Source organism: Schistocerca piceifrons, chromosome 5 (assembly GCF_021461385.2).
Source record: "Schistocerca piceifrons isolate TAMUIC-IGC-003096 chromosome 5, iqSchPice1.1, whole genome shotgun sequence".
Lineage (NCBI taxonomy): Eukaryota > Metazoa > Arthropoda > Insecta > Orthoptera > Acrididae > Schistocerca > Schistocerca piceifrons.
Genome location: NC_060142.1, coordinates 277269227 through 277283284, shown reverse-complemented (window position 1 = coordinate 277283284; position 14058 = coordinate 277269227).

The window sequence follows — 14058 nt, the reverse complement described above, 5'->3', positions numbered from 1 at the left end:
ACAGGGAAAAAGACAAAACAATAAAAATTACACTTTTATGCGTAATGACAACTGTAAATACTCGTGATTTTCAGATTTTCTCTTTTCTTGTAGTCATTGCCCATACAATATTTAGCCTCATTTATCGGTAGTCTGTCTAATCAAACGCTTGGCATATGAAGGTCCTGTGAACGATGTTAACAGCAGAACAAAAACAAATACGCAGATTTTTTGCACAGTTCTCTGAATCCCGCAACACAGCATTCAACTGTGCGTTATCGCTCTGTAACGGAACACTAGTGCTTCCGATAAACGCAACCGAAATGACGTCAGGGTACGAGAACGCCCACAGGACTGTTAGCGGAAATGACCGGCATAATAAAACCCGAGAGGGCTAAAACAAAAGTTTACTAGGTTTAGAGCAGCGCCACGTTGTAACGTACCCACCAGTGAATGAATAAAACCGACGTTTCGGCCACGGTTGTAGAGCAGTTCGTTTGGAGATATTGGTGTACTTTTACATGAACAGATTTTGGACGCGTAAGCCTACGCACGTCGCACCGAGAGGACTTCTAGTTATCTGCTGACATAAGAATCCACCACCACGACTGCAATAACGTTATCATCACGGCTTTCATTGTGGATAACTAGATTATACAGGCGAAAGTCTTTCTTTTCTGAATTTTGTCTCTGGTACGCCGCGGACTCAAACAGCATAAAGTAGATCTTACTCTCGTAAATTGACCCCATCTTGATACACACACTATGTAATTCCTGGAGTAATAGTTTTCGGAGAAATGTATAACGCGAAGCAATACTGGTCCTATGACAATCTTAGAAGACAAGTTGAAGAAGGCAAACATTCGTTTACAGCATTTGTGGATTTATAGAGGCTTTTGACAGTGTGGAATGAACCGCACTCTCTGGTATTACGAAGTTAACAGCGATAAAATATAGGGAATGAAAGGTTATTTACAACTTATACAGAAACTAGAGTGCTGGGGAGGCGTATGACTTGACAAAATACGTAATCCCGAATAGTGAATTGATTTGCTGTGTTTACTATCATAAACAATATGTACATTATTATTATTATTATTATTATTATTATTATGACAAACTATGTGTTTGGAAGAAAGCGCTTTCCATTTAAGGCCTGACTGACAATACTAATCGGCACACGACGGTAGTGCGCTCTCTACAAACTTTCATCGAGACAACCCGTGGATCTAGCAGCGGAAGTAAAAGTGGCACATCATCACTCCATGGACACACATGGCCTGGAAAATAGGAAAGCGACCTCTGCTGGCCTTAGAATAGGTGCAGAAAGCGCTGCTCGCATATTTAGACACTAATTTTCCCCGCAGGCAATGAACAACAGCGATATAAATCGTCGTGGATCTTTTCTACAGCCGAATTTTACTTTTACCTTCACTCGCATCAACATTCTACAATATTAGAATTAATGTTCTCACTACTGCGTCGACCACCCAACTTCCTCCACAAATTTACTTCATAATTCTGCTAAGTAAATACAAACGACACGGCCCTATATTAATGGATACACTATTAGCAACTATAAGTAACACAAATTATCCGTGCGCCTCTTCTTGTGCTGCTGTTATCTTCAGTTCGAAGACTGGTTTGATGCAACTCTCCATGCTCCTTTATCCTGTGCAAGCATCTTCATCTCCGAGTAACTACTGGATCCTAAATGCTTCTTAATCTGCTTACTGTATTCATCTCTCTGTCTCGCTCTACGATTACCCCCCCCCCCTTTCCCTCCAGTACTAAATTGGTGATCCCTTTATGTCTCAGAATGTGTCCTACCAACCGATCCCTCTCTCAGCATCAACTGATTTAATTCGACTACATTCTATTATCCTCGTCTTGCTTTTGATGACGTTCATCTTATATCCTCCTTTCAAGACACTGTCCGTTTCGTAAAACTGTTCTTCCAAGTCTTCTACTATCCAGATAGAATTACAATGTCATCGGCAAACTCTGGGCTTTTATTTCTTCCCCATGGATTATAGTTCCTGCTCCAATTTTTTCTTTTGTTTCCTTTACTGCTTGCTCAATGTACAGATAGAAAAACATCGGGGTACGCTCCATGTCTGTCTCAGTCCCTTCTCAACCACTGCTTCCCTTTCATGCCCCTAGACTCTTATAACGGCCATCTGGTTTCTGTACAAATTGTAAATAGCCTTTCGCCCCTTTATTTTTACCCCTGCCACCTTCAGAATTTGAAAGAGAGTATTCCAGACAACGTTGTCAAAAGCTTTGCCTATAAATGCTATATACGTAGGTTCGCCTTTCCTTAACCTATCTCCTACGTGAAGTCGTAGGGTCGGTATTGCCTCGCATGTTCCTACATTTCTATGGAATCCAAGCTGATCTTCCTCGAGGTCGGCTTCTACCAGTTTTTCCATTCGTATGTAAAGAACTCGTGTTGGTATTTTGCAGCCGTGAGTTATTAAACTGATAGGTAGCTTTCGCACCTGTCGGCACCTGCTTTCTTTGGAATTTGAATTATTATATTCTTCTTGAAGTCTGAGGGTATTTCACCTGTCTCATACATCTTGCTCACTAGATTGAAGAGTTTTGTCATGGCTTGCTCTCCCAGGGCTATCAGTAGTTTTAATGGAATGTTGTCGACTCCTGAGGCCTTGTTTCGACTTAGCTCTTTCAGTGCTCACTCAAATTCTTCACGCAGTGTAATATCTCTCATCTTCACCTACGTCCTCTTCGAATTCTGTAATATTGCCCTCAAGTAAGTCTCCCCCTCTATATACTCCTTCCACCGTTCTGTACCTTAAATTAAAATATTATTACGAATCTAGCGGTCGACACCGTTTTGCCAGTCACTGAAATGAGAGTAAATAAAGATCACCTCGTTTCACATTATTAACGATAATTTAGTAGTAGTAGTTGTTACCAGTTCGACGACTTGGCTCTCCAAGCTAGTCCATCCCCTGCAAATCACCTTATCTCTGCATCCAAACCTTACAATGCGTTTTGTTTTCGCTGATGACAACATCCTCCCGAATAGCCTCCACCCGGAGTTCGAATGCGGAAACTACTTTACCTCTGGTATACATTACCCAAAAGGACGCAGTCATTATTAAGCCCCATAGTAAAGCAGCATCCCATCGGGCAATATGACGGCTGTTGCTTTCATTTGCTTTCAGTCGTTCGCAGCACCAACATAGCAAAATCATGTTGGCTTACGTTATAAGGCCAGATCAGTCAGTGATCCAGAGTGTTGTCCTTTCAATTACTGAAAAGGCTGCTGCACTTCTTCAGGAACCAGAGATTAGTCTGGCCTCACCAAAGATAATCCACAGATTTGGTTGCACCTACGATGCGGCTATCCGTATAGTTGAAGCACGCAAGCCACCCCATCTCGGCAAGGTCCATGGTTTTTCACACAAGGGGATGGGGGTGGGGGGTCACTTCGGCTGGAAATATAACCCAGTATTGCTAGAATAATAGCCAAAACAGATAGAAATTTTTGAATGTTGGGCTATATTAGGTTCCCTTTCTGTGCAACGAATGTGGAATAATTTTAAACAGAAATTTGTCTTACGTAAAAACGATATCATATATAGATTTTGATGAAGGGTTACAGTGAACGCTACAAGATGGAGAGGATTTAGATGACTTCCGTGCAGATACGACGTTAACTAGACACCATCGACATAGGTTGAGTGATCACACCGTGAAGGATACTGCGATGCTGGGCATCCGTGTGGGACAGCTGTGTCGAAACCTGATACAGAGTTTGAAACGTGTCTCCATTGCAGGCCTCCACGTAGCCAGCTGGTCGGATCGTGTAATGTCCAGATTTGTGGGGCACTTGGATGCGACGCCGCAACGGTACGTCAAGGACATCTTGCGTTCTAGTGTGTTACCACATGCGACAGTACCGTGGTGCCATTTTTCAACAGGATAATGCTCGTCTACAAATGTAAGGTTTCCTTATGACCTAAAGCGCGATATCGAGGTAGTTCTCTCTCCAACAGAACATGTGGGAGACTAGTTCGGACGTCAACTTCGTCCCAGCGCCAGTATATCAAGGATCAGTTGTGGGCCAGCTAGCATCACTAGAGGATACACCGACCGCTTTACGACACCCTTCCCAATCAAATCAGTTTATGCGTCCAGGCCAGGGAGGGGGGGAGGGGTGTGCAACGCCATGCTGACATATGGGTTCATACTGCCAAGCTGCAAGTAAATCTGACTCGATATTTTAATTGTTGAAATAACATCACAAACTCGATGAATCAGTGAAGTTTAGTTTCGTTTACTCCTTCCTTTCTGGGTGCTTCAATTTTTATGTAGCAAGTGTAGTGTTGGCAGAAGCGCCAACACTGTGTTGCTAGAGGAGGCCGAAATGCACGCGTTTAATTACACGCTGACTGGCGTGAGGTCTGGAACAGGACAATATCTTGAGAATTGCAAATAAAGTACGTAGATGATGTAATACTTAACTTTAATCCACAATTGTAGAACATCTCTCTTGATGATACATGCTTCACATAATAAATATCAATTGAATACGGCGCCTTGCTAGGTCGTAGCAAATGACGTAGCTGAAGGCTATGCTAACTATCGTCTCGGCAAATGAGAGCGTATCGGTCAGTGTAGCTTCGCTAGCAAAGTCGGCTGTACAACTGGGGCGAGTGCCAGTACGTCTCTCTAGACCTGCCGTGTGGTGGCGCTCGGTCTGCTATTACCGACAGTGGCGACACGCGGGTCCGGCGTATACTAATGGACCGCGGCCGATTTAAAGGCTACCACCTAGCAAGTGTGGTGTCTGACGGTGACACCACAGCAAGTGTATACTGCTCTTTGTCTCAAAGTGCTAAAGTACACTAGTGGCGACAAAAGCCGTGGGATACCTCCTAATGATGTGTAGGGCCTCCTTTTGCCCGGCGTAGTACAGGAGCACGACGTATCATGGACTCAACAAGTGGCTGGAAATCCCTTGCAGAAATCTGGAGCCATTCTGCCTCTATATATATGCCCGTAATTGCCAAAGTCTTGACGGTGCAGGATTTTGTGCACGAACTGACCTCTAGATTGTGTCCCAAAAATGTTCGACGGGATTCATGTCGGGCAATCTGGGTGGCCAAATCATTCGCTCGAATTATCTAGAACGTTCTTCAAACCAATAGTGAACAATTGTGGCAATGATGACTCACTGCTGTCCATAAAAATTCCATCGTTGTTTTTGAACATGAAGTCTGTGAATACCTGCTAATGGTCTCCAAGTAGCTGAACATAACCATTTCCAGTCAGCGATCTGTTCATTTGCACCAGAGGACCCAGTGCATTCCATGTAACCACACCCCACACCTTTATGGAGCCACCACCAGCTTGCACAGTGTCTTGCTGGCATGTTGGGTCCACGCATTCGTGGGGTCTGCGCCACGCTCGAACCCTAATATAAAGCTCTTAGCGACTGAAATCGCGATTCATCGTCTAAGGTCCAGGAGAGGCGCTGCAGGCGATGTTGGGTTATTAGGAGAGGCACTCGCGACGGTGGTCTGCTGCCATAGCCCATTAACGCCCCACTGTCCTGACGGATACGTTCGTCGGACGTCCCACTTTGAATTTGGCCGTTATTTCACGCCGTGTTGCTTGCTGTTAGCACTTACAACTCTGTGCAAACGCCGCTACTCACGGTCGTTAAGTGAACGCCGTCAGTCATCTTGTTGTTCATGTAAGAGGTAATGCCTGAAATTTGGTATTCACGGCACACTCTCGACACTATCGACCGCGGAATAATGAATTCCCTAACGATTTATGAAACGGAATGTCCCACGAGTCTCGCTCCAACTATCATTCTGTGTTCAAAGACTTAATTCGAGTCGTGCGGAGTAATAACGTCGGAAGCCTTTTCACATGAATCACCTAGTACAAATGACAAATCAGCCAAAACGCTGCCCTTTTCTATCTTGAATACGCGGTACTACCGCCTTCTGTTTATGCGCCTATCGCTATCCCATGACTTTTATAGCCTCAGTGTAAATGATGTTGCTTTAGAGAGCTCGACTAACTGGACACGTTTCCCTCCGTTCCACTGAGATATGATGGCATGCTTGCAGGTACCGTACTACACATTCACTAGCGCCAACTTCGCAACACACAGACCGACCGAGAGCGTTACCACACTGGAGTGAGGACGAGCGCAGTCACCAGGTGGGAATGTTGGAACCGTTACTCACACATTCACCGTAGCGCGTTCACAAATATGGACACCGTCCTACCGAGCGGTTTACCTAATTTAGAGCGAAGCGTCTTACGTCAAATGGGTGCAATTTCAGTCAAGTTGCGGACTGAAAACAACATTTTATGAAACACGGAAATTCATCTGCTTAAAACCTGTTGAACACAAACGCATTTAATGCCGCAGTAAAGAAACTGTCTCTCCTTGAAACACTACATTGTGTTTGGAAAGAGTCATTTTCAAAACCGCTAAGATATATTATACAATTATTTACAACAGTCTGTATAGAAATGTTTGTACTCTGGCGCCTAATAAAAAATTAAAAACCATTATTTGACGCCACTGTATGATACGTGAAGTTAATCGAAACCGGCAGTTACAAAGATTTATTTATTACCAATTCTAGGCAGAACACTTCTTGGCAGTTCTGAAATATGACCTCCTTTCAAATACGAATGAGATGTGGCGGCACCTCCTGCCTAAAATATACAATCGTGTCCAAAATTAAAGCAGCAAACCGCTATTTCCCCGTTCTGTGTCTAATTCACGGTATAAACATACAAACTGTCAACAGATGTCCGTACGATCGTGTTCTGCGTGGAAGATTGGAATTCCAGTCAAGGGATACCCACGCCAACCATGAAGTCACGGCACCTATCAAAGGCGGTAGTGTTTGCCGGGTAGTCTCTCAACCACAATCGCTGTATCACAGTCACAGACGGTGCAGTATGACACAGAGAAGACTCTGCAGTGGAGGACCGTAGGAAGAACGGAAGCAGGACAGTCGCAAACTGACGTGGCCCGATGGCTTAATGCGAATCGTTATGTTGCTTCTCGGTGTGGTGACAGTTCAAAGAGAGAGAAACAATATCGCGCATACCAGATCAGGGCCGGCCACGTGTGATACCAGAAACAGAGGACCGTTATTTGGTTGTGACGGCACGACGGTAGCGCCTTATTGCTGCACGGCAACTGGAATCTATCTCGCAGCATCCACTGGACGTGTTGTATCGGGGCAAACGGTGTACAGAAGGTTTCGGCAGAGTGACTTTCATTGGCGAAGACCTATTTTATGTGTACCTCTGACGCGTCTTCACAAAAGGGAACGTCTAGAGTGGAGCCGTCAACATGCCACAGGACGGTCGAACAGAGGGCAAATGTTCTTTTCACAGATGAGTCCCCATTTGGTCTGAAGAGTGATTCTCCATGGATTCGCATCTGGAGAGAACGCGGAACACGATTTATGGACCCAAACACTGTAGAAAGATACCGATATCGAGGAGGATACTTAACGGTGTGGGCGGGGATTATGTTAACCACTCTAACACTTCTTCGCGAAATTGTACTGATGACTTCACAAGGTTTAACTGCTGTCAGATATCGTGCCGAGATTTTGTGACATGCACGGTTGTTACGAGATACTGTGGACTCAGACGACGTACTGGTTAACGGGTGGTTGATGTTTTCTTGGAAACGGAAGGTACCCCACACCTGGCCTGCTCGCTATTCCTATATGAGTCCCATAGAGCATGTCTGGGAAGTGTTATTGAGACGGGTTGCATCACGTTAGCATCCACCAACCACTCTGCAAGACTTGCGAGCAGCTCTGCAAGAAGAATGGGCCTTACTGCCTCAACATGATTTTGATGGCACCATTCGCAACATGTTCCATCGTTGTCAGGAGTGTATTGCTGTCAGAGATGGCCACATCCCATACTGAGCACATTAACCAGTTGTAGGAATGCGTGTGTGTGCGTGTGTGTGTGTGTGCGCGTGTGTGTGTGTGTGTGTGTGTGTGTGTGTGTGTGTGTGTGTGTGTGTGTGTGTGCGTGCGCGCGCTCAAACCCAATAATCTGGTACGCATCCGAGACAGACGAGCAATATATACACTGGTCGAAAGATGGTTTTGCTAGCTACCTACTTTGGGGGTGGGCTTCACTAGTCCTAAGTTACTTTTTCGGCTGAAGATTTCTCTCCCATAAGAATTATGTGCTTTGTTCTGTTTGCTAGGAACTTTTCAATCCATTTCACAGCTGACATATTCCGTAAACTCGCACGTACCTGGAAGCCGACGGGACGTGGAACTCCTATCGTAGCCTTTCCCCTCCCACTTACACGCTTCACGGTGCGACCAGTTCATCCTCTTAGGCAGCATTTGGGTGTCCTCACAAGACGTCGCGTGGACCTTATTCGACAGCGTCCACCAAAGAATATTGTGTGTGGGGGGGGGGGGGGGGGGCGGGGGGACGTGGTAGGGGAGAGGGGAGGGCCAACAAGAATCGGATGCGGCCCAACCGTAATGAAGAGCCGGCCACCTTTGTACGCCACTTTAGCAGGACTGGCTGCCTCCGAACTGTGTCCCAGCAATATGCCGCCACGTAGCAACAGTAGGCACTACTACTATTCCGCTTCAGCTGCTGCTGGCGCGTGCGTGTTCGTGTGTTAGGTAAACGAAGTTTCGCATGTTTCATCATAAGGTAACATGTTTTGCTGGCTAGGAATGAATAGTGCCGCCTCAGCGGTTCGTGTGTTGTTTTGTCTCAAAAGAAAGTTGATGCGTCGTAGCTCTTTGGTGCAGTAACCTTTGTTTCCTATACCTTCTCAATATGACTCGCTTTCATACGTGTATCTGCAGAGAATCAAAATGTCTACAGGAACCATGCGCCTCTTCTTCCAACCGCAAGCTTTTATTTCGTCGCGAAACGAGAACATGCTAAATCTAGTTATTATAAACAAAACCAAGAGTAAAGGTAATGAAGTGAATGAATATCATCGAGCTGAATATCAAAATCGGTGAGAAGAAACTAAAGATTCTGTTGACTGACTTAAAAACATGTTTTTGTTTCAGTGCGGAGACCGTTACGTTCAGCTCTCCATGCTAGTCTTTATAATCTTAACCCCCATTACCAAACTGACGATTCCTCTTCATTAATCAGATCCACCCATGTAACCATCATTAGTCTGTAGCGCCACATTCCAAAAGTTTCTATTGTCTTCTTGTCTCGGCCTCTTATCGCCCACCTCTCACTCCCGTAAAAGGTTACAATCCACACAAACACGTTCAGGAGAGACTTCTTAACAGTGCTGATATAACTAAAGTTGTCTTTTACAGAAATGTATGTCTTCCTACTGCCACTATCCATTTCATATCCTCTTTCTCGTACGTCAGTTACTTAACTGCACAAATAAAAAAAAAACTGATCGACCACTTTTAGTATCTGATTTCCTAACCGAGCATAAGCAGCACTACGCGATTTAATAGTGTTACATTCCATTAACGTTATTTTACTTTTGTTTGTCCTTATCTTCTAACTCTTTTTCAAAACACTATCAATTCTGTTCAACAGAACTTCGAAGTCGTTTGCAGTATCTGTCGTTGGCAAACATTTTTTTAAAATCTCTTCTCTTTCAACTGTAATCCCATTTCCAAATTTTCCCTTGTTTTCATTTACTGCTTGCTGAATCTAGAATTTTTATGCGATTTTTCAAATGACAGTGGACATTGTGGTAGATATGGGAAAAGTTGTCTTGAACCAAAGATATCAGCTCCTGTGAAACATTAATGCTGACTGACACATTCTCCAGTTTCCAGGCGGATACAAGATATCTTTTTACGTCACAATATTTCGACTGACTCAGTCGTCTACGTTAGGAGCTTCTAGTAATGATGTTAGACGTGCCCTAAGCACCTGAAGTACACTACGTGGTCAGTTGCCGAAATATCGCGTACACGTAGTTGAATGTAACTAACAACCTGGTTGGCCACCTTGAGATTTATCTCCCACTCAGGACGGGATTAATGACGTATAGATAGCGCAGTAAAAGAGAAGACAAACAAGTAGCACAAATTAAAGGAAAATGAAAACTAAGCTTACTTGGGGCACATCCGACAGATATGCTGGATGGTCAATTGTTGAACTTTGACAAGAGACTCCCGGGAAAGTGGATGTATTTCGCCATTTCCGAAGCAGAATAGATAAACAATGAACATCGAAAAAAGGCGTAGTAGCAAGGACTGCGCCGGAAAAAGGGCTTTGTAAAAAAAAATAACACCAATGAATATTGGGAAAAAAAATTATGAAGAAACTGTGTCTGAAGCACAACTATAAATGTTTACGAAACGGGGTCATTGGGTAAGATAGAAATGAAACGATTAGAAACTTATGAAATCTTATAGGAGACTGTTGAATATTAGATGGATGGACCGAGTATGGTAAGACGTCGTTTTACGACGATTAAACGAGGATAAACGCCGAATAAAGACCAAAATAAACCAAAAATAGAACGGTTGAGTACATAATACGACATGCGTCTTTGCTGAAAACTACAGCTGAAAGACGGAAGGAATATTGGAGCTTAACGTCCCGTCTACACGGGGGTCATTAGAGACGGTGCACAAGTTCGGATTGTGTCAAGGATGGGGAAGGACATCGGCCGTGTCCTTTCAAAGGAACAATTTCGGCATCTGCCTGGAGCGACTTACGGAAAAATTACATCTGGATAGTCGGACATTGATTTGAACCGTCGTTCTTCCAAATGCGAGTCAAGTGTGCTAATACACCGCGCGGTTTGAAGAGATGGTGGAAGTCAACCCTGGTAGTGGGTATATGAAGCACGTGGTTGATGATTTGGTACGTAGCAGTTACACTGAAATGAAGACAGGAATGTAAACTTGCGCTAAATGCCAGAGTTTATCACTGCACGCCTCTTCCAGCCATGTTTTTATTTCATACATGGACGCATTAGTAGAGGACTGTATGAAACGGAGGATGACGTCAAACCAGTCTAAATATTTATTACGATTTCTGTTTACAGTCAAAGGAGGTGACATGTGTCAAAGTGATAGACCATCGCTCGCAGCGCCAGACGAACAAAATTGGCTCAGTCTTCTAAGTACAGGATATAAAAATAAAATCGTAAACCCAGATGTCCATCCACAAGTGGAAAGCTTGTCATTCCAAACGCTTTTAACGAAGACAGTCTTCGGTTCCACGTATTCTTCGAAATGCTTGGCATTTCTCCATTTACAATAGGAGTGTATACAATGTCCAAACCTAAAGTCTGTCTTCTGAGGCATTTCTACATGTTGTCACTAAAGTTATCAGCTATTGCTCTCAGCTAGTCTAGAGAGAGAGAGAGAGAGAGAGAGAGAGAGAGAGAGAGAGAGAGTCATTCTTAGCAGGTGGGGGGGGGGGGGGGGGGCGTCACAACAACTAGTTATTGTCTCCCACAGTGAGAGTGTGTTACACAAAATCATCTAAAATACGGCACTGAAAGATTATAAAGCTTCGACATTATGTTTCTTGGCAGAAGGAGATTACGGCGTTCACTCTGTAACAGTGTATATACGATTTTCACAGCAACAATCGCAATAGGACTTTCGGGAGCTGAAAGACACGTTTTGGGCACCTTACATGCTGAGCAACAGGAGATTTTCCCAGCGAATGAATATGCACATCAAATTCAGTTAGAGTGCTCTGTCATGTTGTAACATCAGTTATGTACCAAATTTCCGCGACGAGACTTCATGTTATCTTAAGGTTCCTGCAGAAGAATGGAGGGCTAAGAGATCATTCAGATTTGACACAATTTTGAAATATGGGAAGGTCTTTATCGCACGACTTCTTACCAAGCCTTGCATGTTTCAAAATTTCATCGTCAGAATGATGATTTAAATCAACTTTTAGTAAAAAGCTCACGAAAGTGAGCTCATAAACTGGAATTAACACAGACCTCACGTAATATAAGCATATTTAACAGTTTATATGAGATGCTAAATGCATATATTCGTGAGATTTTTTTCTCTAAAGGTTCATTTAAATCTTCAGTTTGATGACGAAATTTTGAAATGTGTAACGCTTGGTAAAGAATTGTGGGATCAAGTCATTTCATATTTCGAAGTAGTTACAAGGGAGTGCTGACAGAAACAACCACAATAAATGGGGAAGTTGTAATATCCGGATGACTCCGCCTTCATAGCTACCTGCCTATCAGTGCATGGTAAATAGCCTTTTTCAATGCAGTGAACCCTATGAACCCTGACAAGCCCAAAAACACGACGTTCTCTAAAAGGGAAATCCAAACAAATCACACAGCAAAAGATAATGAGTTGAACTTCCACATGTCTTCAACTGCCGCATGTTCGAAGGAGATATGCACCGTATTTCTGAACAACACAGGCACTGCAATGTCGTATTTATCCGCCGACACCGGGCAAGTGACTTGACTTTCAATTAAAATATCTCCCCTGTACGGGAATATACATGATGGATGTACGAGTGCACGTTGTAGAGAGATGGCTAACGACATATGGAAGTTTAGGTCTCGCTGTGAGGCATGCTCGGATAGCCTAATGGTAAGGCGACCGCTCGCTATAAGCGGGAGATCCGGGTTCGAGTCCCGATCCGGCATAAATTTTCTTGTAGTTATTTCATTATATAGCTGATGTTTGTCCATATTCGCAACTGCGAATACATTTCATATATTTCATGATGGCTGTAGGTGCCGCAATGCCTGTTCCTTCGGACATGAGTGCTTGCCTGAAGGAACATTACAACGTACTTCTGGACAAGGACTGAAATACTGTAGAGACGGAATACTTGGACAATATAACGTGCAGATGGTATCAGTTATTACAAATTATTATTGAAGAAAAGATATATGGCGAAAGGTCCATTGGAAACTAAGAAAGTCGTGGCTGGCGAGGAGAACATGGGTAGTGCCATAAACCAATTTCCCAGAAGCTTCGCTCAGTGGAAGTGGGATCAAAATACACGAACACGTGCTCAACTTATCCTTGGATATTCGATCGCTTGTGAAAAAAAGATGATCGAAGTTTTCGAGGTATTTTCCAGGTACTTTACGTACCATTTACCGAACGAAATAGTGGCATAGTGGTTAGCGTCACGGCTTCTTAATTTTGCGCCCAGAATTCGAAACCCGATTATTAGTTTTAGCTGTATTTTTTCATTTATATGCCCATCTGTAGAAGATTACCGCACGAATGTTTTCCAGTTTATATCGAATTAACATTTTCCTTATTCGTCTACTAACTGTTTGTCAGATGAATAACTTTAAAGAAACGAATGAGAAAGTTATTTGAAACTGTTTTCGGTGAAATTCACGTAGTGCATCTTTATTCGTAATTGCAAGCGTCAGTTTTGGAAAAGTGATCCCTTGTGCATGGTACACCGCGAAATTATTGCCAACGCGCGAAGTCTTCAGCAATGTTAACGACGCTTCTTTGCCGAGTGAGATTCATACGAAGAAATGTCACTGTGGAAAACCTTCTTTCGCACCATGCTCGTGTCGTTCGGAATATCTGTCTTTCGAACGTTTCTACCATAGGGATCATCCAAGGGAATGCACCAAATCTTCCTGAAGAATAAACATATGAATAAAATACAATTAATATGAGAATGAAATATCAGAAAACGAGAATTTAAAAAGATTTTAACCCCTCAACTTACCCTGCCACACACATATATAAAACAATGTATGAAACTTACGGTGTAATCCAGTTTAATTTTACAATTAATGTAAGGTCCTTGTAGCACATACTTTAATCAGAAACGTTCGTGTAGCAACCTCCTACGGACATGTGTAGATAACTGAAAACAATAAAAAAATAAACAATAATCGGGTTTCGAAAACGGATGCGCAAAATTCAGAAGCCTCGACGATAGCCACCATTTCGTCTGAGGATATTGCGCGGCAGAAAGAGCAAAGTACCCGGAAAATAACTTTGACCGTCGTTTTCACAGAATTGGTCGAGTATCTACGGATAAGTCGAGACATGTGTTCGCATATTTTGACTCTTCTTCCACTGAGCGAATTTCTTGGGA